Raw genomic sequence first — 24056 nt, forward strand, 5'->3', positions numbered from 1 at the left:
GGTCACTGGAGTCAGAATGCAGCTTTAGCTGCCATGGAAACAGCAGCAAGCTTGGAATCCAGGCAAGCCCAGGAAGTGTACGTTGCAGCTTCCGTTGAAAATGCCAGTGGGTATTTTGCTTGGGTCCTCGGGCTGAGCACTGTTCTGCAAGACCCACCACCTCCAGGACAAAGAGCAAACAGACTCGGCTTCTCTCATCCATCACACAGCAGCCAAATAGGGGCAGATCACAGCCACCCAACATCTGGAACTACAAGGTGCTAATAAGAAAGAAACAAAAATTCCCACATTCAAGGGACCTCACAGACTGGAGCAGGACTGCTAAAACAATCAAATCCTTTGATGAGGACCTACACATAAAAGAAAAGAAAAGTGGTTTCCAGGTCCTGAAGGATTCAGAGATACACAAGCAAAAACTGAGGTGAAATTATCTAAACTACCAACCACAAGACGCTTTTAAAGAGGGGGAAGATGGGGTGTCCACCAGACCCCTGCCCTCAGGGGGACACATCCAAGGCCCTGGGTTCACATGTGAACTCCATACACACACACACACACACACACACACACACACACACACACACACACACAAGCTGATGTCTTTCCTACCTCACCTGAACATTCATCACACGTGGTGATGTGGTAACGTCTGCATAGTTCTTTCCTATTAAGATGGAAACTTTCCCCTTCTAACCTCATGGCTTTTTCTTCACTACATCCGAATGGCAAATATGACTGCCTATGCAAAGTAAAATGAAGCTCACAAGATCACAAGTGCTGCAGTACTGCGAGTCACTGATGAATGAGAAAGCTACGAGACTCACAGATGGACAGCTCAGTGTACACACACCGGACAAAGAGGGACATGAGTCCAGGTGGAAAGCAAGGCAAAGACAGAAGACTTCACTACAATACTCAGAAAAGTGCACAAATTAAAACTCTAAAGCTTTGGGGGTTTGGTGTTGATCCTGGTGCTTCAACGCAGTCTTTTTTTCCGGGGTGGGGGTGGGTGGGTCATGGGGCTCTAACTCGGCCTGGGCACTGTCCCTGAGCTCTTCAGCTCAAGGCTACCGCTTATCCTTCAGCCAAGGCTCTTTTACGTTTTTTTGTTCACAGCTGGTACTCTACACTTGAATCACAGCTCCATGTCCAGCTTCTGGTAGTTACTTGAAAATAAGAGTCTCATGGACCTTCCTGCTTAGGCTGGCTTCAAACCAGGATCCTCACACATCTCCATCTCCTGAGTAAGTAGGATTACAAGCATGAGCCACTGGTGCCCAGCCTATGAATTATTCTGGAATTTTCCTTTCAATATTTTCAGACTGGTTGATGGCAGATGGCTGAATGTACAGAAAGTAAAGTCATGGGGAGTGAATACTAAGACTCAAATACAATTGGAAAAAAACTCAAGTTTTGATGGATGAAGAAAACTCACATAAGGTTATTGCCTAGGGCTAGATCTGTTCTCACTTCCAAAACAAAACAAAAACCAGTCACCAACGCCTCCAACATACTCCTGACACAGTGTGACTTTCGCTGAAACCCCAGGCCCGTGAGTGAGGACACTGGGGGCCAAGCAGCCAGGGCACTGCCAATGTCCAATACAACAGGTTTAGTGCCCAGCAAGTCCCAGCAGCCCTTTCCAAGTCCAAGGCCCCCTATTTCCTCCTAGGACCCCTTTATCCCCTCCCACCCCCACCCCCACCCCGCCAACCCACTGCAGCAGGGACACAGGACATGCAGCTCTTCAGCATGGGTACTTTCCCTGACAGGGGACAGTGTGACTTATTAAGACTAAAGGCCTGGCCAGGACCTACACAGGCTTCATTCCCTGGACTTCCAGAAAGAAACAAAGCCACAGAGAGCCACCCAAGGGCCCCCTGGAAACCGGCTAAACTGTGGCACAGCCATATATGATCATGCTGAAATACCTGATACTGAACGGATACATAACAGAGTGACTTGGGAACAGCAGTGCAGGAGGACACTGCCTCATCTGTACAAGGCACGGGGTTAGACACACCTGCTGTGTTGTTTCTACATGCTTCCTAGCTTTTGCTGCTTCCATACGACCTAACTTACAAAGCAAAACAATGCATTATTTTTAAATAGATTTGGGGGTTTTGGGATGCAAATCCAAGCATCCTCCAAGAGGCAGATGGGTGAGATGATGACAATCAGGAGTGGGGAGTCCCTCAGCAGACTCTTCCCTAGCCTGTCATCAGCACGCCTTTACGAACCAGACCCAGAAAACAGTGCGTTCCGCCCCAGTGCAGGGGCGGGGTGGGGTAAGGACGGGACTGCATCGCCCCTCTTCCACTAGACCAAGGGGCTGCTCCTCAGGACCCCGTGGCCCTGGCTGTGCCCGGCTCCCTGCTTTTTTCTACACTAGTGGAAGCACCCCTACTGGCTTGTTTTCCACTGCATACTTACCAAATTTTCTCACAATGCCCTGCACGTGTGAGTATTCAGGGTCAGCCTAACTGTAAGGCATCAAGCCTACCAAATGCAGAATATGGGGCAGAGGAGGCTTTGGCTCCTGTTTCCTGGATAGGACTACTTGGAGGCAAGAAGCACTTACTCAACCCCGTGGGGCCAACCTGGAACCTGAAGTAATGACAGTTTCAAGGCCAGAGCTACAAGTCTAGACCTTGTGTCAAAGGGAAAACAAAAACTAAACAAAACAACAAACAAAACCCAAAAATGCAGCCCTACTTGTTTGGGTGCTGTTCAGCTTGCTCCTGGCCTGAGGCCCATAGGTGGATTAGGTTTCTCAGCTAAAGACATCAATAGGCCCCTTTCCAATTCAGTAACTCATGAGCACTGCCTCAAAGGATCCAGTTTCAGCCTAGGATTCAGCAGAATGACGCTGTCTCCCATAAGGCCAGCCAGCAACAAGGCCAGAATGCTCAGCCACCTCCAACCCGGGCGGGCACAGGTGGCAGGGCAGAATGGCTCACTATGGGCCAGAGGTCTTCCACAAAGCTGCCTGGCACACCAGGAATGTGAAGCCACCTGTCAATCAGCGGTGCAGAGACTTTTCTCCCACTGCTCTGGAAGGCTGGGACTGCTATCCAATCCTCCACCTCTGGAAGCTTCATGTAGATCCAGTTAAGTATCAAAGGGCTGGAGACATGTCTCAAATAATGTAACACCTGCCTAAAAAGCTTAAGACCTTGGGTTCAAATCCCAGTAGCACCAGTAAATAAATAAGATCAGAACACAGCTAAGCACATCATGATCCATTTCAAAGAACATCAACTGAGTTGTGTCCCTACATGAAACCCTTGCTCCTTCAGGAAATGGAAGCACATAGGAATGAGTAGCCCTTGCCGCTGTGGAGTGGCAGCCCTGCTCTTAGACACACCACCCTTCCTGTGAACATCCAGACAGGCGCTGTGCGCTAACGGGCGCATGAGCGAAGCTGTCTGCATTTAACTCTTCTGGAAGAGAAGTCACTGCTGTCAGATACAGCACTTGTGTCACGCTGGTCAGTCCACCACACTCTGGCAATCCCTCCTGGCAGTGGGTCTTGCATGCTGATGGTCCTGTCCTAATGTGGGGGTGGGGGTGGGGTAAATCATGCTTTCCCAACTGCAGAAGCTCAGTCCATCCCAAAAACAGCCTACCAGGAGTCTGATACATAAGCTGCGGTGCCCACCTGGGGGTCTCCCGCACTGGGGCAGTAGCTGGCAGACATAACCACCTGAGGGGTCGGGAGAGGGTCCCTCAGGGCACAGGGCCTCTCACATAGTCCAGTGTGCAGGCCACACCCCATGGGATGGGAGAGAGAGGAACTGCAAGCTCCAAGAAAAGTAGAGTCAGCTGATGAAAGAGGAAGTCCTGGCATTCCTCACCAAGGTCTCTGCAGGGCACAAACACATTCCACACTCCCAAGAGCTCAGGCAAGGGGGTTGTGGCTACTCTACTGCACCAGGCTGGGCCCTACCCCTGACAGTTCACACTGCCCAGGCAGTCAGAGGAGGGGCCGGGGGAGGAGAGGTTCTAGCTCCAGCACAGCCACCTGAGCCTCTCTGTCCCTGGGACCCCCCCCCCCTCACCTCTTCCTGTGCCCGGAGCCTAGAGAAAGCGGGGCTAGTGAAAGGAGGAGGGTGGGAGAGGGGCCCTGTAGGCAGGAGGCAACTATGCTCTACACTACAAGGAAGGTGAAGGCCAAGTTTTGGAAGAAAGCCAGAAGTGGCTCCTTGTACTGGAATTAGGAATCCTTAGCTGATACTTTCATTTGCTCTATTGTTGTTTTGCAGAACTTGTTTTTGTTCTTGAGATAGGGTCTCTCTGGGGCACACACTCGGATGGCCCCAGCACCATCTCCCCACTGTGGCCACCTACTGTTCTTTCCTGTTCCCTCTAGAGGGAAGTCCTTCCAGCTTTAGTGGAGGTCAAGTCAGGGGCGCCCACCAATCTGAAAGGAGTGATATCTAAGGGTACCTCTGGAGGGCCATGCCTGAGCCTTGTGGGCAAACCCACAGGAAGAAAGAAGCTTCTTACAACAGCCAGAACAATTCCATCTGTTAACAAAAACTAACTGTTGAGTTTAGAGACTGTGAGTTCAAACACAATCTGACTATTGTACAGAGGGCCTTGGTTTATCCAAGTAACAATAATCTCCTTTCAAAGATTAATGAAGTTCTGTTACAAGTACTTTGCATGCCAGCATTTTTAGGATACTTTGCAGCATAAATATTAGTTTAGGACTTGGCTACTTGGGAAGTGAGAGCCGCCAGAACAGCAGTTTTAGAAAGAAAAAACATTGCAGGGCCTCAGGGTGGCTGGGCTGGGCTGCTTACAGTTCCCTCCAGGAGGGAACCTCCTTGCATTCGCACAGTGCCACGCCCCCAACTTATCCCTGTTAAACTTCAGCTCAGGCAGACAGGGCAGCCCCTGGGCCCCCACCACAGTCACTGGCGCTGTCTCCTGGGGTGAGCTCCGCACCAGGTGCTCAACAAACAAAGAAACAGGAAGAACAGCAAACAGACTTAATTAGAGATTTTAAGATGCTTTGGGGGATCAAGGGAACTAGGAGGCCTTCGGGCTTGGGCTTTCGGTTGCTCATTCTTGAAGGGCTTTTAGCTGCAGGGTGACCCAAGGCAGCACCGTGGCTGGGGAGGGGGCCCCCTGCTGCTACCCTCAGCAGCCCTAGCCCTGACTCCTCACAGCCAGGCTGACTCCAGATCTCCACGTCCACCTCACCTGTGAGTTCAAGATGTAGCCAGCAGCTCAAGTGGGAAATGCAAACAGCCAAGTCACACAGTGGACCAGTAGGAGCGGCCATCCTGATGTGACCAGGCAGGTCCTGTGCATGCAACGTGCATCTCATGGTGAAGAAAGGCTCTGGGGTGACTCCTGAATCCTGCTCCTCCTAAGACTAGATGGGCTCCCGGGCTCCCGAGAGTTACTATGAACCACACTGAACATAAGGTACAACATGGGGACCGGGGGACCCCATGCATGGCCCCACAAACAGCTGTGGCCCAGTCAGACCCAGTCCTCCATCACTGAGTATAGAAAGGGGCCAGGATCACCACAGGATGTCCTGAGAACCAATTAATGCTCGCTAGCCACGCCACACAAACACTGTCCCAACTCCTCAGAGCTCAGACCGGTCAGCAAGATGCTAAATCTCCTCAGGCAAGTCAAGTCCCAAGAGATACAACTCTAGCTGGAAAGTTCATATTACTGCAACTAGTCTAATTTTTATTTTTTTCTTCTGTCATGGGATTTGAAGTCTGGGCCCGGGCGCGATCCCTGAGCTCTTCAGCTCAAGAGCCACAGCCCTACTTCTGGTTTTCTGGTGGTTCACTGAGGAGGATAAGGTTGTCTTTAGTGCCTGGGCTGATTCGAACCACGAACCACGACCCTCAGATCTCAGGATTTCAGGTGTGAGCCACCGGCACCCACATTAGTTTAATTTTTTACTTAAATGGCCAAAAGGAACAAAAAAGCAATAACCGTAATATCATTGGTTTCATGAGGATGTTTACCCAAAGTTGTTACCAAAGGTGTATGTTTCTAGCCAGGCGCTGGTGGCTTGTCCTTACTTAGGATTTTGGGAGCCAAGACCAAGACACCTGTAGCAGGTGCTCTGTGCTAGAAAGAGCCGTGCTCAGTCGTTCCTCTGTGGGTGACTGGCTACAGTGTCCTCTGACCTGGAGCCTGGCCTCCTGTGGGAGGACATGCCTCCTTAACCTGAGACCCCAGACCTGTTTCTTTGCTTCTCATCAAGGTTCTGGGACATGGCAGGGGAGGCAGAATGGAAGAAATAGGAAGATGCTCTTGAATACTGCATCCTTAGGTGTCTGGGCCTATCCAGCAGCTTCTATGTCTTTGTTGGCTCTAGCTCAGCCTCCCTATAGATGGTTCCAGGGCAAGATGCACAAAGGGCACCAACAAGGGCCCCTCAGCTTTGCTTTTCTTTCCTTTCCCTTTCTTTCTTTCTTCCCTTCCTTCCTTGTTTCTTTTTTTTTACCAGTCCTGTACACTGTCCTTGGGCTTTCTCAAGGCTAGCGCTCTACCACTTTAGCCACAGTACCACTTCCAGCCTTTTCCCCCCTATGTATGTGGTACCAAGGAACTGAACCTGGGTCTTCGTGCATGCTAGGCAAACACTCTTCCACTAGGCCAACTCCCAGCCTTGCTTGCTCCCCAGCTTTTTGCCACCAGACTGCACAGCTTCAGGACTGGCCCTACTCACTGCTGGACAGCCTTAAGGCACAAAAGGAGTTCACAATAAAGTCACAGTGACGTCATACTTCCAATGGGCTCTACAACAGATCATACATACTCCAAGCAGGCTTCTTTGGTGCACATGCCACTAAAAGAGACCCAAAGTCAGAGATGGGCTAGGTGCCAGTGGGTCACACCTGGAATCCTGGCTACTCTGGAGGCTGAAATCTGAGGATCATAGTTAGAAGCCATTCTAGGCAGAAAGTCCATCAGAAAGCCAGAAAAGTAAAGCTGTGGCTTCCGAGTGTTAGCCCTGAGAACAGAAGCTCAGGATAGTGCCTAGGTGCTGAGTTTAAGTTCCAGAACTGGCACCAAAGAAAAGTCAGAAACTGACCTGGGCAGTGTAACACTGTAATAGTGGACAAAGTGCCTACTCCAAAAGTGCTTGATGACACCTGCGGGCCTCTAGGTCTGTGACAGGAGAAAAAGGAGCCCAAGGCTAGCATTATGGTGCAGTCTGGACAAGAAGACTGAGATGCAAGCAGACTGGAGGGCTGCAGCAGCTAGGGCAGCCCCGAGTCCGAGATGCCCGTGGCTCCTCCTGCCAGCCCGCTCAGGATGGAAAATTGGCCAGGGCTGGCGAGGCTGTCTGGTGTCTATAAAAATGTTCCTCCTGGGAGACTGTTGGGAACAGACGCTTCCAGACACTTTCATTCTTTTCCTTATTTGCCACTCTGAGAAATAAGCTGTTCTTCCTATTCTAAAAGGGAATACAGGTCAAAACCTTTTGCAGAGAATAGTGACCCAAAGCGAAAGACCATCAAATCCAAAATATCCCTAGTTTTGCCAGTGGCCCAATTCTGTTTACTCGAACTCCCGTGGAGATAGCACATGGGGGATTGCACAAGTCTGCAGACACATCCTAATGAGACCCTAGAACACTTTTTTAGGGGACTGGGGATGTGGCCAGTGGTAGAGCTTGTCTAGTAGGTGTAAGGCTACGGCTTTAGTTATCAGCATTGCCCCAAACAAAACCTTGATAAAGCAAGCAAGCACTTTTCCACACAGCACACCTCAACACAGTGGACACAGACCTGCTCACGGGTCTTCACAGACTCCCCATGAGCCCATAGGTCAGAAGCCCCTCCACTCCTGCACCCTGCCCTGGCCTCATCCCCCTTCCCCAGGGGGAGAACAGTGCTCTTTACAACCCCTCTCCTCCCCCTAAGCCAGGCCAGCTGGACCATCAGCAGGTCCAGCAGCCTCTGTAGACCCAGCAGAACAGGCATGAGCACAGCAGCTCTGTAAGGGGGCTCTGCAACAAGGCCCGGTCTTCCCAGCTGGTCCTGCAGCACCAGGCAGCCAGGCAGCAGTCCTAATAGACAGTTGTAAACTCAACACCTCATCTCTCCTCAAAAGACTAATTTTAACAGGGAGCAAACATGACCACAACTAACAAAACCTTCTTGGTAGGTCCGGATTCATAGCAGAATGACTCAGCTGCCCTGATGGCTGACAGTGAGCTCACCTAGGCAAGGAGAGGACTTTCGAGGAGAAAATTGCCTGTCAGGGCAGAAAAGCGGATGTGTGCCTCCACCCTGCTCAGCTCTCCTATAGTGAACAGCCCCACAGGGCCAGCAGGCTGCGGACTGTCTGGTTCAGGCAGTGGCCCAGCCAGTTCAGACAGTCAGTTACTAATGTGAACGTTATTTCTGTATTTGGTAGAAGGATGTCTTTGCAGGCACACGGGTAAAGGTGCCTTTCACCCACGACCCTCCCTGAGGACTGCCACAGGTAGGGAAGGCTTCCTGGGGGGGCCAAACGATGCTTGCTGGGCTGGGCACTTGGACTAGTGGCCAGCGACTGCTGACGGATTCAAACTCTGTCCATGGGCCCTGGCTCACAGACCTGTGAAGGCAGTGGGCTGACTGCCAGCCTGCGCAGGCTTCAGGGGGAAGGGAGGCGGCAGGTTCCTCCAGGCACCCGTAACCCCGCAACCCTTCTTATTTTAATTTCTCCCAACTCTTCCCCCCAGAATCCTCCTTTCCTTCCAGGTAGGGTGGTCCCTCTACTGCTCCTGCATCTGGATCTGGCTCTGCACAGGTGGGACCCCCAGTGCATGGATGAGGTCTCCAGCAGACACACACAGCACCTGCCAGAAGAGGTGACCACCTATGTCTTCCTCACTGCGCCCCTTCTTCTTCACCAGCCACCCACTCTGATTCACTCTGGGACACCCCAATTCAGAGTGTTCAGTTCTGCTCTGACTATTCAGAACCCTCCTTCAACAGTCATTCAGAAGTGCACTCAGCCCACCTTCAGTCACACAAGTTTCTCCAGGTGTCGTGCCCTTCTGCTGTGAACAGCGAAGCCTTGTGTTTGGGTGCGAGTCTTCAGCTCTCTACAGACACCGTCTATTAAACTGCTTCAAGTGGGTGTTTAGCAATTGTAGCTGAAATTTGCAAGGCACTTCCTATGAGCCAATGTCTATTCTAGAAACTATATCCACATTAATGCATTTAGCAATCCAGTATGGGGAGGGGAGTGTTATCATTAGTTCCATTACAGATGGAGAAACTGAGGTAGGAAGGATGAAATCACTTGGCTGAAAAATTCAAGATTAGAACCAAGGCAGTCTGGCAGCAGAGCCTCCTCTCCCCACGTCTCTACTACCTTAGTAGGCAGGCAGGCAGCCTGACAAGTACAAGAGCAATGACGAGGGAAAAAAACTGTCAGGCCCTCATTCAAGTCCTGCTACATCCCGAACAGGAATGGCCTGGTACATATTGTCTAGCAGCCTGGCCTTATGGGTAACAAGTATTTTTTTTTTTTTTTTGCCAGTCCTGGGCTTGAGCTCAGGGCCTGAGCACTGTCCTTGGACTTTCTCAAGGCTAGAGCTCTACCACTTGAGCCTCAGCACCACTTCCGGCTTTTTTCTATGTATGTGGTACCGAGGAATCGAACCCGGGTCTTCATGCATGCTAGGCAAGCACTTTAACCACTAGGCCAAACTCCCGGCCGGTAACAAGTATTTCTAAAGCACGTCTGAAAGGGTAACTAAGAATGGCGCGGAACCTGGAGAAAGGGAAGGGACAGGAGTCATGGAGTCGGGACCCCTCCAGAGCTGCCAGGACATCTTGGTCAACAAGCAGTCACTGTGCACACAGGAGGCAGACTGCCACAAGGCAAGAGAAAAGCCAAAGAGGGCCAAGCAGTACACAAAGGGATCTAGCTGGGTACGGGGGTCTGCCAACCTAAAGGATGCTGTCATGATCCCTAATTCAGCAGAGAAGCCCCCTTGCTGCTCAGAGGCCACAAATGCCAATGGGCACAGAACATGCTTAGCCAAGGCAGCACTGAAAAACTAGCTGGGAGTGAGCCTTCAGCTGTCTGCAGTGGCAGTGAGTGCTGGCAGGGAGCCCTCAGGATGATAGTACGAACCAGCCAGAGTCATGAAAGAGGAAAAAACGTTCTTAACAATGTGCACGTGCACGCCCCTCTTTTCATGTGCTACGACCCCACTAGGGAAGCAAGGCTTTGTCCAGGATGCTACGGCTCTTGACGGAACTGTCTGCCACGGACACCACACCCCTCTCCCACCCTGTCTCCAGAGGAGGTGTCCAGGGGTAGGTGAGGACCTATGGGGTCCCTCCATTCTCAGCACATCCGCAGCTGTGTGCTGTTGTTTGCTTCTGGACCCCAAACTAGACACCTGGCCTAGCCCTCCTCAGAGCAGCACGACTGCTGCATGGCATCCAGGCTGTGCACCCAGCAGGAACTGGACAGCAATTGTGCCCATGGTGTCCATCTAGCTACCTGTCACAGAGCCACTACTGGGCAGAAAAGGGGGATGGGGGGGGACACCGCGATGGGCAAGGCGACTCACCAGAATGCACTTCAGTGAACACACAAACTGACCAGTGACCTGCAGTGTGTGAGCCCTGGAGCAGAGTGGGCAGACATTCAAGAGAAGAAAGCACAGGCAGGGCATCCAAGGTGGCAAGCCAGGAGGCACCAATAACCCCAAGGAGTGATGGGCACGGTGGCCAAAGCCAAGGGGAAGGAGAGTACAAGGCTATAGGGGACCTGTCCATGAGGTTTCTGAGATGGGTGACCATGAAGGGAGCCAGCCCCAGGCCGCTAGGGACGCCACACTGCTAAGGGCAGCTGTGCTTTTGCCCTCCCATGGAGAGCAGCGTCTGGATGAAGGAAGATTGAAGGCATGAATCCTGTGTCATCAGTCCAAGTTCCACACACTGGGCCAGAATGGGGTCAGTACTAGGGTTTGAACTCAGACCCAGGGCAAGTATTCTACTACTTGAACCACGTTCTAGCCTTTCACATTTTGGCTATTTTTCAGAAACTAGTTTTCAATTTTGCCCCTTGGGCCTTGATCCTCCTGCACTGCTGGAATGACAGGTGTACGCCACCATGCCCAGCCCTAGAGAGGAGGTGATATTTGTTAAGTGTGACCCTGGGGTTCTCCTGGGCTCATAAGAGCTAAGCGGCCAGAGGACGTTAGGAGATGCCTGGCTCGACAGGATCAGACTTCCTGTCTCTAGAGTAGCCAGACTTTGGGGATCCGCTGTGTGTGTGGCCTCTGCAGAGGCACCCAGGGGCAGCTGGTGAGAACTAAGAGCCGTGGCATCCTCTGCCCAGCCAGGGCTCTCTCCAGCTCCTGCGCTGAGGGGGCTTCCAGAGAACTCCGGGCAGGACAGATTCAGACTCCAGGACAAAAACCTTGGTGAACCCCAGCTGCCCTCACCAAAATGAAAATGCACTACTGCAGAACTCAAACGCTGACAGCTACATATCCCCAGGGAACTTTTTTTTTTTTAAAGAATTTATTAGCATTGATTTTTACATCATATTTCAAATGACGTATTTAACAAACAAGTATTCAAGAAGGGAGTCTCTATATATAATCACTGGCATTTAGATTTTAGAACATAATTAAAATAAGGCTGAGGGTTTATATGTCATAGATACACATTAATCTACATAATAAAACATTATGTCTATAGAGTCATACACTTTTACATCTATGTAGTTGTGTTTATATTTCCAATACCATGTCCATAGCATTGGGTATGCAAATATTGAGTCCTCGCTCTTGTACTATGTGGCTCTAATAGTCACATATTAAGTATACCATGCACCTTTTGTTTCCCAAGGAACTTCTTAAAACAAGACGTATAGTGTAACCATGAATTATAGTACTTACTGCAAAATACTGTATGTCATAGATGCAAGTATACACACACACACACATACAACAAAGTGTACGATGGAAACCATAACACACAAATGCAAAATATAATCTACATCTTCTGGGGTAACATCCTCTTCATTATAGGGTATCACACTGTGCACAAAGGGGTGCTTGTACAGTCAGCCCTCCATATCTCTGGGTTCTGCATCCACATTCACCAACTACTGACAGAACTCAAAAAAAATGCAAAGTACTACAGTTTCTGACACTTGATTAGAGTGTAATGGTCTAGAGGGAGGGAAAGCTGAGGAGGGAGAAACGCAACCACACCACTGTACCCCTTGGGTACAATGGAAGGGCCAGCCCCATCTTTGGTGTCTCAGCATACTCTGTGTGGGGTGCACACCTAGCAGTGGGTTGGCCTCACCCGAACTCCTCTCCTGGGGCTCAGAGCCTCATAAGCTGCAGCTCTAGGACACCACCCACCAGGCCCAACTTGGCTACAAATTCCACCCGCAGCTTCTTTACTGCCAAGTCTTATCTCTGCCACATTTTTCAATGTGACTTTGCCTAGTTCTTTTGGACAACCTTGACTTTCTGTGGCACTCGCTGCTAATTATAACTCCTCTACTTTTCCTGGCAAAGCAAGTTTCAGACACCAAAGTGGCCATCAAGACAACTGTCAGCAGTCATTCTGTGCTGTGGCAGATGCAGTGGCATCAATGCCAGTTAAGACAATGACAGTAAGAACAAACCTATACAAAAAAGCTCTGAGGGCTTAGTATTTTCATAGTATGCATGAAGCCCTGGGTTTGATTCTCAGTACCATATAAACAGAAAAGGCCAGAAGTGGTGCTGTGACTCAAGTGGTAGAGTGCTAGCCTTGGACAGAACCCAGGCCCTGAGTTCAAGCCCCAGGACTGGCAAAAAAAAAATAAAAAAATAAAAAGCTTTGAGCATACAGAAATGAGTTTCTCAGCGATCATCAACAAGCCAGAACCAGCCGTGGACACAGAGCTCACCAGCAGTTCACCGGGCTCAGAAATGAGATAGAAGGCCCATCCCTGGTGGGCACCAGGAGACAGGCCCCTAAACTGCACCCAGAAATTATGAGACTACAATGCTGAGACAGGCACACAGCCCTGAGCAGAAGACCCCACCTGAAGACCTGAAGGAAGGCTATGCAGTTTTTGTTTTTGATTCAGTTGCGACAATCTTTCTATTAATTTGGTTACATGGGCCCTCCCTTTTGTTACTTTCTCAGGTCTTACTCCAGCAATTTTTACCAAAAGAAAAAAAATGGCAGGAGAAACATACCAAGTGTAATGGCATGCTGTGTGGACAGTGAGCAAGCAGGGGACACGTCACCTCAAGACCCTAAACAACAAAATGGGGTAGGAGACCAGCCTGTGGAATCAGAAGAGAACCTCTTGTCACTAATGCACACACGCTTGGTGGTGGCAGAAATTAGTTGGGACACATTTCTAGAACTGACCCCAGAGGAATGGACAGGAGCATGATCAGCCAACTACAAGTAAAATAAGGATGGCTCTGTCAAGTAGGACAAAGACAGTAGGGCAGGCAGGGGAGCTGCACCAGCCCCGGTGGAGGTTAGCTGCTTGATGAGTGGGGTGATGGCAAGCCTGCTTTGGGGTTTGTATGTGGCATTAGCTCCCAGTCTGAGCAGAAACTTTACACAGATTCAGTTGAGGAAGACTGAACCAGCAAAACAGACTCAGCAAAAATCTGCTTTTACATTTCATAATCAACACCAGCCATATACAGAAAAAACAACCATCTAAAGCCAGGCGCAGTGGCTCATGCCTGCAATCCTAGCTCCTCAGGAGACTGAGATCTGAGGATCAAGGTTCAAAGCTAGCCTGGGCACAAAAGGACCTGAGACTCTTATCTCCACCTAACCTCTAGAAAAGGCAAGTGGGGCTTGGCTCAAGGGTAGGACGGTAGCCTGGAGCTGAAGAACTCAGGGACAGCGCCCAAGCCAAGAACAAGCCCCATGACTCCCCCCCCCACAAACCCACCATCTAATCAGTATGTTTAAGCAAGGGGTTTGGCACTGCCTTTCCCAGATTCCAGAAAGCAAACCTTGTTCTGTCCAGTTCAGAGAGCCCTGAGCCTGTCTGCCAGATGCTCAGGCCACACAGACATCCTCCCAACAGGTGCTCCACTCTCTCCTGGCTTTCGCTGCCCAGCACTGCCCTGAGGAGCACACAGGCATCCTGGGGTGTATTCTCCTGACATACCCATGGAGACCTGGAAACTTCCCCCGCAGGGTTACAATCATGGCAGAATGCACCACCCATCCCTCTTCTTCCCCTTCCCCTTCCTTCCCCTCCCATCCCTGTGGGTCACAGGGTTGGGTCACAGGGTTTGAACATGGCCTGGGCACTGTCCCTGAGCACCTCAGCTCAAGTCTACCACCCTACCCCTAGGCCTGGGCATTGTCACAGTGCTCTTCAGTTCCTACCCTGGAGCCAAGCCCCACTTCCCATTTTCTTGAGGTAAACTGGAGATAAGGGTCTCAGGTTTTTTTGTGCCCAGGCTGGCTTTGAACCTTGATTCAGATCTCAGCCTCCTGAGCAGCAAGGATTACAGGTGTGAGCTACCACGCCCGGCTTCCTCTGGGCTCTTCTAAAGGCAGTTCCCTCTGTCCTTCCCAGGACCAACAGCTACCATCAATACAACTGGCGGTGGAGACAGCTCCATTGAGCAGGAAACCCACTAGGAGACTGCAGGGCAGAGTCCACCCATACCTGTCCAAGACAGCCAAGACAAGATCACCCAACCTCACCACACTGCTGCAGACAGCCAAGCTCTTCTCTCTTGGGTGCACGGTAGGAGCTCCCCACCGCAGGGCACAGCCTGAGCTGCAGTCTGCTTGACCACATCCCTTATCTGCCTATCCCTTCTCCTGCTCCACCATAGCCTTCCCTTCTCATCCTTCTACCTGCAGATGGCCTGTACATCCTGGAATTGCCAAGGGCTATGTGACAACAATAAACAGACTATCCTCCCCCACACTTCCCACACAATCTACTAGGCCCTGAAGCTGTCCTGACTGAGAAGGGCAGGCCAGCTAGCCGTGGGGGTGCAGGCCAACCTGGGGGTCTGAGGCCAACCTGGGCTAAACAGCAGGACTCTGACAACGACAAACCAAGAGAAGAGAAGGGGAAAAAAGAAAGAGGTGGGCACTGTAATTCTAGTTACTCAGGAGAGTATAACTAAAACCTAAGGATAAAGGTTCAAATCCAGCTTGGGTATTATCTCCAATTAGCCCACAAAGTGCCAGAAGTGGAGCTGTGGCTCAAGTGGTAGAGTACCAGCCTGGAGAAGAAAAGCTAAACAAGAGTGAGAGGCCCTGAGTTCAAGTCCCAATGTAGACAGAAAGAAAGGGGGGGGGGGGAGAAAAGAGAAAGAGGGGGAAGGGAGGGAAAGAAAGAAAGGGAAGGACAGAGGAAGAAACAGAAAGAGAAAAGGAAGGCAGGGAGAAAAGGGAATAAAGGAATGAAGATGGAAGAAAAGGAAAGAAGGAGAAGCTGAGTGGTGGTGGCTCACACCTGTAATCCTAGCTACTCAGAAGGCTGAGATCTAAGAATCATGGTTTAAAGCCAGCTTGGGCAGGAAAGTCCATGACTCCTATCTCCAATTCATCTCTAGAAAACCAGTAGTGGATCTGTGGCTCAAAGTGGTAAAGCACTAGCCTTTAATGAAAAAGTGTAGGGATAGCACCCAGGCCCTGAGTTCAAATCCCAAGACTAATGAAAGAGAAAGACAGATTCATATATATATGTCTGCGAGAGACAGACAGACACAGACAGAGAATGTAGCACACTGTGGCTCCCACAGGTAATGTTAACTTCCCAGAGGGCTAAGATGCAGAGGATCCTAATCTGAAGCCAGCCAAGGCAGAAAGTTCCACGAAAATCATCACCAAAATAACTAGCAAAAATAAGCCAGGCCAAGCTGGGCTGGTGGCTCACATCTGTAATCCTGGCTACTCAGGAGGCTGAGATCTGAGGATCAAAGTTCAAAGCCAGCCCTGGCACAAAAGGACTTGAAACTCTTAGCTTCAGTTAACCTCTAGAAAATGGGAAGTGGGGCTTGGCTCAAGGATAGGACAGTAGCCTTGAGCTGAAGAGCTCAGGGACAGAGCCCAGGCCAAGTTCAAGATCCATGACCCACCAAAAAAAAAAAAAAAAAAAAAAAAAAAAAGCCAGGCCAGTAGCCTGGCTCAAGTGGACGAACAGCAGCCAACAGAGCACACATCAAGCACAATGACCTGAAGTCAAACTCTAGTACTAGCTACTTTAAACAAAACAAAACAAAAAAAGAAAAACGAAACTGCAGCAGCAGGTACTTCAATTAAAAAAAAAAAAAAAAAAAAAGAAAGAGCCAGAACTTAGAAGTTATCCTTGGCAAAGAAGAGGCCTGTCAGTCCCAAAGGTGGCAACCTGACCAGATGGGGCAGAGTAGGGGACCATGGGTTGGTGCAGGGCCTCAGGTCAGAGTAGGAATGCTTGGCTACAGGCTGTGCTCTCTGAGGGCCAAGCCTCGGAGAGAGATACCCGAGTCATCGGCTGCAGATCTCCCGGCCTGTGAGCACCGATGGGCACGGCCGGAGTCAGGGCCACCACTTGGTCGACAGCAACAGAGGGTGTTTGACATGAAACCTGGGCACAGCAGCTCACACTTATGCTGAGACGCCATCACAAATTGCAGCCACATGATGCAAGCGATGCCCAGGTGATGTAGAGGTAGGGCGACACCCCACCTGCAGACCGTCCACCTGCTACATACAGGGAACCAAAGACACAGACACTGCATCACAGCAGCCCCACTTTCAGGTCTTGTCTCCAGAGCTGCCTCGGGGAGACCCTGGCGTGGGGTTGAGAGGGGAAGCAGCACACCTGGTGCATGGATAGCAATGCTTGAATACACTCAGAGTCAGACAGAAAAGGCCCCGGGTTGGAGGTGCTGGGCTTGGGGAAATGACTTGGGATGCACTGCCAACCATTCTTCCAGGGCTGTTTCCAGAATCAGATCTATGAATGAACGAAAGGAGAGGCTGACTAGCTCTCCACACGGAACACTTTCAGGCCCCTCAACTACCACCTTGTAATGCTAACGGGTTCTCTTGAGACCGCAGGACGCTCTCCAACACAGCCAGGCATGAGCTGTGGAAGGCGCGCGGAACTAGGCAAGGACCCCACATGCAGATGGGGCCTGGAATCTGACCAGTCTCTCCTCGTGTTCAGCTCTCAGGCAGGTAATCCTGGATCACAGGAAAGATGCCAGCCTGGCCTGGCCCACCCTGGTCCAGCTCCACAAGCTGCCTGTGTGGGTGCAGCCCACAGTGATTTAGCTTGAACTAGGTTTTGTTTCTTCTTGATCCTCCGGTTCCAAGAAGCCTTCCCTGGCTGGCCTCACCATCATCCAGAACAAACTGCTCTTGTCCATTTGTGTCATCAAGGTCAGGCCTTGCCCCTCCCACTCCCACACTCCACACACTGCAGCAGGACAGCCAGGATACAGTTCCCTAGGGGAGCTGAGCCTGTTCTCTCGGTTAGCAAGCGTGCACACCTCGTTCACAGTGTGGGCAGCAAGCTCACAGGTTCACTCTGGCCCATGTGGCACAGCAGACCTGCTCCCAGAGTCACTTACTTAGCAGAGCTGGCTGAAATTGCACGGGATTTCTGAAGGGCTCTAGGAGAGAGATAGTTTCAAGGCATACTTACCCTCTAAGTGCAGCACCAACCGGGCTAACTGATTAAATCACCACAACTGATAATTACTGTGTACTGTGGTCTGAATGTATCCCCTCCAGCCCACATGCTGAAATCTCATCTCCCTAGGCAGAGGAACGGGGAGGCGATTCAATGGTGAGGGACCCTCAGGAAAGTGGTGGAGAGAATGTCCTGCCCAGGCCACCAGGCACAGGTTGTTGAGAAGCCATGTCAGTGAGCCAGACTGCAGGGTCTGAAAGGCCTTCTGGCCTCCAAGCCCCCAATCTATGGCGTTCTGTCACTGCAACCTGAGCTGCCACCAAGCTGGGGCATATTCACTGGTTGCAGCAACAGGCCAGCTCACCCAGAGGCCTCAGTAATAAGAATCTCTCACATCACCAGGACTCTGACCACAAAGTGACAGAGAAGCAGCAGTGCTCTGAGGGGGTCCAGAACTAAAGCAGGACCACAAGGGTAAAGATAGTTCCAAGGCAGGTGAGCAGTGAGGAGAGCACAACAAAGTCTACACTCAAACGTTTACAACCTATTTCCCAAAACCTATTTCTCTGCTCTTTCTTGGCTTCTGGACCCCATCCTAGATCGACAGAACATAATAAAAAACCTATCTGAACTTGTCACCACAGACCGGTGACACCCTCAGGAGCCTTATCAGCTCCCAGCCACAGAAATGGCACAAACCGTCAGCCTGACCTCATAACTGGCCAGACACAATGCCACAGGCTTGTCTGCCCACCACTGCTCCCATCACAGAGGCCTGCAGAGGGATGTGCTTTCCTCGTTCATCTCCTGCTAGGCGACCGCTGCCTGCCTCACATGGGAAGAGCATTACATGTGATGGTTAAGCATCGCATCTCCTCCTTCCAGTAGCTCTCACGCTTCATCATGGTATGCTAGTGAAGCTTCCAACTACACACACAGGGTTAGGGTGAAGCTCAGTGACAGAGCACTTGCTAGCATTCTGGAACCCTGAATTCCAAGCATGGTAGTACACGTCTGTAGTCTCAGATCCCAGATCCGAAGCCAGCCTGGGCTATAAGGTAAGACCCTGTTCTCCCCCACCCCCACCTCCTAAAAAAACACCTCAGAGGTCCTCGGCATTGTGGGTTCCACTTAACCCCCGGGATGACGTGTCCAGCTGCGCAGCTCACTGACTGCACTCGGTGACACAGGAAGCCCAAAGGCCCGCCAGGCAACCCAGATCTGGTCTGTTCCTTGACTTGCAGCATGTGTACAAAATTGAGAGCACTGGGCAAGGAGTCTGGGCTGACACTCACTACCTATAATGCTCTGTAATAACCAGTTTCAAGACCCTCTGATCAGTGCAGGCAACACCTGCCCGCTATCTTTTAGGACAAAGAACTTGGGAACAGCTCAGAGCAGCACACAGCCCTTCTTTAGCTCCCAGGCTGACTCTATGGCAATGACACACAAAAGCGGGGAACTAAAGCAAGAGGTGTTGCTTATGCCCAAAGCTGCAGGGACCAGAGGAACCAATTCTAGGGCTGAGTTAGCTTTCATGCACCTGGCTTGGGGGGTGGAGGGGGGAGGAAGGTAAGACAGAGTTGGGAAGCTAGGGATGGCGGGGTCTCGTCTCCAACAGCCAAGGATCTTCAGGACACCCATTTGGTGTGGACAGTGACTACAGAGGGGCCTCCGGATGGATGCAGGGGTGAAGGACACCTCTACACTTCTCCAGGCATTTTTAAGGAGGAGGGAGGAGGTGAGCAATGTACTCTGCCTTGGGCATGTGGCAGGCATGGCCACCTGCACATGGCTTTGGGTGCAAAGCCCACCTGCCCTCATCTGAGAGTTCAGCACCGGTGAGCAGCTGTGGCCACTGTGGTGCTGTATCACACAAAGACTGAGGCTTGGGCAGTGGCAGCTTCTAGGCCAAGGTCACAGAGCCAGGGACAGCTCAGCGGAAGTGTGACGCTGGCTCCCTGCAGTGCTTCCACAGAGGGCTGGGATCCGATCTGCTTCCCCTGTCCCCTTGGCCCTCCAGTCCTCACAGCACTGCACGTTGCCAACTGGCTCTTCGGAGGCTGCCTCATCAACACTGCCTTCCTGAAGGCCCTGCACTTGCTCCCCCAGGCACCAGCCTAGGGCACCCACCCACTCCTGTCTGCACATCTAAAGTCAGGAATAGGATGGCCTCCACCTCAGAGTCCCCGCTCCCTGCACCTGGACTTGCTGGGCAGCTGTGGGTAGAGGAAAGAGTATTTGGGGTCTGATGGGGCATGGCCTACTCCAAGCATTTTTTTTTTTTTTGATTGGTCCTGGGACTTGAATTCTGGCCTAGACACTGTCCCTGAGCAGTTCAGCTCAATGCTGCCACCCTAATCCTTGAGCCACAGTGCCACTTCCAGTTTTCTGGTGGTTAATTAGAGATAAAAGTCTCATGGATGGGGCTGAGAGTTTGGCCTACTGGTAGAGTGCTTGCCTAGCATGCACAAAGACCTGGATTCGATTCCTCGGCACCACATACATAGAAAAAAAAGCCAGAAGTGGTGCTGAAGCTCAAGTGGTAGAGCTCTAGCCTTGAGAAAGTCCAAGGACAGTGCTCAGGCCCTGAGCTCAAGCCCAGGACTGGCAAAAAAAAAAAGTCTCATGGAAAGCTGGGGGAGGGGCGAGCGGGTGGTGGCTCACGCCTGTCATCCTAGCTACTGAAGAGGCTGAGATCTGAGGATCAAGGTTCAAAGCCAGCCCAGGCACAAAAGGACTTGAGACTCTTATCTCCAATGAACCTCTAGAAAACCTCTAGAAGTGGGGCTTGGTTCAAGGGTAGGAAGGTAGCCTTGAGCTGAAGAGCTCAGGGACAGTGCCCAGGCTGAGTTCAAGCTCTATGACCCCCACAAAAAAAAGTCTCACGGACTTTAGTGCCTGGGCTGACTTTGAAATCAAGATCCTCAGATCTCAGCCTTCTGAGTAGCTGGAATGACAAGGGAGAACCACTGCATTCCACTTACTCCAAGCTTTTGATGCAAATGTTTCCACAGAAGTACTGTGAAAGCCAGCACAGGCTACCCCAGGATTCCTGCCGCAAGCAGCCCCACCAAACCAGGAAAAGACCTGCATGCTGAGATTTCCAACCAACCCCCTAGCACTGCTCTTTCAGCACAGAGTGCTTCTAAGACTCCCCAGCCTGAAGCTATGACTTCACACGGCTGCCCCCCCCCATGCTAAGGAAATGCAAGAAAAGGCGGCAGGCAGCAGCAGCAGCAGCAGCAGCAGCAGGACTTCCGTCCACTCCTCCAGTCTGCTCTCTGGGGTCCACTGGCTTCCCCCAAAAACGGAGACTGGGCTCCCACCTCCACCCACCCCAGAACAAAGGCCCGACTTGAACTCAAGGATGTCGGGCCGCCACACCAGAAGACCACACCGTGGCAGGGTGGACAGAGAGTGGGAGTGGGGGGGGGACAAGCTGCCCCGGGAAATGTAGAGGGAGGGCTTGAGGGCCTGAGTGGGGAATGCTAACAAAGGACCCCCTCCCTCTCCACACACTTTCAGGGCTAATCTGACCAAGCCCACGGCCTGACCTCTCTCACCGGGTTCCTACTCACCCTGGGTCCTTGAAATTCCCCTTTACGCCACAAAACTATTGAGTCATACCAAGTTCTACTCTCCATCCTCAGCGTGCTGTTTCCGAGGGTGGAGATTGGACAATTTGTTTAATTTCTAAGCTTTCTTACCAAATTTCTTTGGCTTCTAAACTAAAAGTAGCCAATGTCAGTGGCTCAGATAGGATATCCAGACCTGAGCAAGGCCACCAAGTGGAGCTGATGCTCCTGGCTCCCTTTCCCTGCTGCCAGAGACAAGCAGACAACCCCAGGTAGCCCCTCTGCCTGTCCATAAGAGAGCAATAACTCTCTGGGCTTCTCACGTATCTTCATGGCAAATTAGAGTTTAACTCAAGGCAGAGTTCCACAAGCTTACATTTTAATCCAGCCAAATAAAAATACACAGTCCCAGCTGAACCAGGCCTGTTCAAGACGTCTATCATTTTTTGTTGTTTCACAGCACATTTAGAAAGCAAGCAATTAAATAATAAAGCTAAGATGGAGCAACTGTGGTGTCATAACTTGGAAGCATAGGGCTCCGCTGCTCAACCAGGCAGAGAAGCATCCAAACCCACACCCATGCCAGCAGTGACGGCTCAGGGTGCCACACCAGAGGCTCCCAGATGTGGGCTATAAGCAACTCTACATTCCCACAACTCTGTGCACACCAACTTTCCTAAAACCAAACTCTCTGAGAAGTCACCCTGGTCAAGTGCCAGTGTCTAGGAGGTACCAGCCCCAAACCCAAGGTCACCTTTACTCTCCTTCCCTACCTAGACGGAAGGCAGGTTCTCTACTGAGACAGTCCTGAGGAACAGGTCAGCAATACCTTTACCTGAGACTCCTTAAACTGACCCTACCCAGTCTGGAAAACCCCTTACAAGGCTTTTTTTTTTTTTTTTTTTTTGCCAGCCCTGGGACTTGAACTCGAGTTCTGGGCACAGTCATTGGACACTTGAGCACAGAACCTCTTCTGGCTCTTTCTGTGTATGAGGTACTGAGGAATCAAACCCAGGGCTTTGTGCATGCTAGGCAAACACTCTACCACTAGGACACACTCCTGGCCCCAAGGCACTTTTTCCTTTGTGCATTTAGCAACAATTTATACAAATCAATCTTCTAGGAATAATTCTGAAGAGATAGTAACTATAATGACAAGACCATTTTACTGGATCAACTGAGCATAATCTAATGTTTATAAAAATATTACAGGGGCCGGGAGTTTGGCCTAGTGGTTAAAGTGCTTGCCTAGCATGCATGAAGACCTGGGTTCGATTCCTCGGTACCACATATAGAAAAAAAAAAGCCAGAAGTGGTGCTGAGGCTCAAGTGGTAGAGCTGTAGCCTTGAGAAAGTCCAAGGACAGTGCTCAGGCCCTGAGCTCAAGCCCAGGACTGGCAAAAAAAAAAAAAAAATACTACAAATTGGGCCGGGAGTTTGGCCTAGTGGTTAAAGTGCTTGCCTAGCATGCATGAAGACCCAGGTTCGATTCCTCGGTACCACATACATAGAAAAAAGCCGGAAGTGGTGTTGAGGCTCAAGTGGTAGAGCTCTAGCCTTGAGAAAATTCCAAGGACAGTGCTCAGGACCTGAGCTCAAGCCCAGGACTGGCCAAAAAAAAAAAAAAAAAAAAATTACAAATTGCAACTGACATATTTTTGTTGCAGAAAAAAATGAAGAGGGGCAGGGAGTTTGGTCTAGTGGTAGAGTGCTTGCCAAGCATGCACGAAGACCCAGGTTTGATTCCTCGGTACCACATACATGGAAAAAGGCTGGAAGTGGTGCTGAGGCTCAAGTGGTAGAGTTCTAGCCTTGAGAAAGTCCAAGGACAGTGCTCAGGCCCTGAGCTCAAGCCCAGGACTGGCAAAAAAAAAAAAAAAGAAAGAAAGAAAAAAATGAAGAATAACCAATAACAAAATACTTTCAAGCCAGTGGCTCATGCCTGTAATCCTAGCTACTCAGGGACAGAATCCAAGCCCCTTTCAAGTCCCAGAATTGGTACCCCCCCAAAAAGGGGGGGGGGAAGAGCAGTTACTTTTATTGATTTTTAGTGATTGTTTTGTTTTGTTTTGCCAGTCCTGGGCTTCAGCTCAGAGCCTGAGCACTATCCTTGGGCTTTCTCAAGGCTAGAGCTCTACCACTTGAGCCTCAACACCACTGCCAGCTTTTTCTATGTATGTGATACCAAGGAATCGAACCTGGGTCTTTGGCAAGCACTCTACCACTAGACCAAACTCCCGGTGCCTTTAGTGATTTTTTTAAAGGCTACTTTAAATGTTTATAATATACTAAAAATTAAGTCTTTGGAGGGGGGGGTCAGGGGAAGGGGGCATACTGAGGCCTGAATTCAAAGCCTTGCATTCTCACTTGGCACTTTGGTGCCTAGTTGAGCCACGCCTCCACTTTCAGCATTTGTTGGCTAACTGAATATAAATGAGTATCAAGGACTTTTTTTTGGGGGGGTGGGGTGGGTCATGGGGCTTGAACTTGGCCTGGGTGCTGTCCCTGAGCTCTTCAGCTCAAAGCTACCACCCCGCCCTAGAGCCAAGCCCCACTTCAGCCCAGGCTGGCTTTGAATCACATTCCTCAGATCTCAGCCTCCTGATTAGCTAGGATTATAGGTGTGAGTCACTGCGTTCAGCTCTCAAGGACTTTTCTGCCTAGGCTGGCTTCAAATCATAATTCTCAGATTTCACCCTCCTGAATAGTTGAGATTATAGGTAACTAGCTAGAAATCAAATGTACAATCAAATGAATTTACAATTAGGACAAAATGTCTGAATGTGTCCAGAGTACTTCAAAGTGACTTTATGGAACACATGAGCAAAAATATTGAAAAGC

General features: G+C 50.6%; 1 protein-coding gene and 1 long non-coding RNA gene across 5 annotated transcripts in view; one reads left to right on the top strand and one right to left on the bottom strand.

Moving 5' to 3' along the window:
* Slc45a4 (solute carrier family 45 member 4) overlaps nucleotides 1-24056 on the bottom strand; it is a 57637-nt gene that overhangs the window by 29131 nt on the left and 4450 nt on the right. The window lies entirely within an intron of this gene.
* LOC150059297 (uncharacterized) lies at nucleotides 84-5433 on the top strand. 2 transcript variants are annotated; one of them, XR_016536638.1, is made up of 3 exons: nucleotides 84-421; nucleotides 1117-1244; nucleotides 5178-5433. It is a non-coding gene; the product is annotated as an uncharacterized LOC150059297 (long non-coding RNA). The 2 variants fall into 2 exon arrangements; XR_016536639.1 differs by having other exon boundaries at nucleotides 5182-5433.

This window comes from Megascapheus bottae, chromosome 9 (genome assembly GCF_031878675.1).
Source record: "Megascapheus bottae isolate mThoBot1 chromosome 9, mThoBot2.hap1, whole genome shotgun sequence".
In the NCBI taxonomy this organism is placed as follows: domain Eukaryota; kingdom Metazoa; phylum Chordata; class Mammalia; order Rodentia; family Geomyidae; genus Megascapheus; species Megascapheus bottae.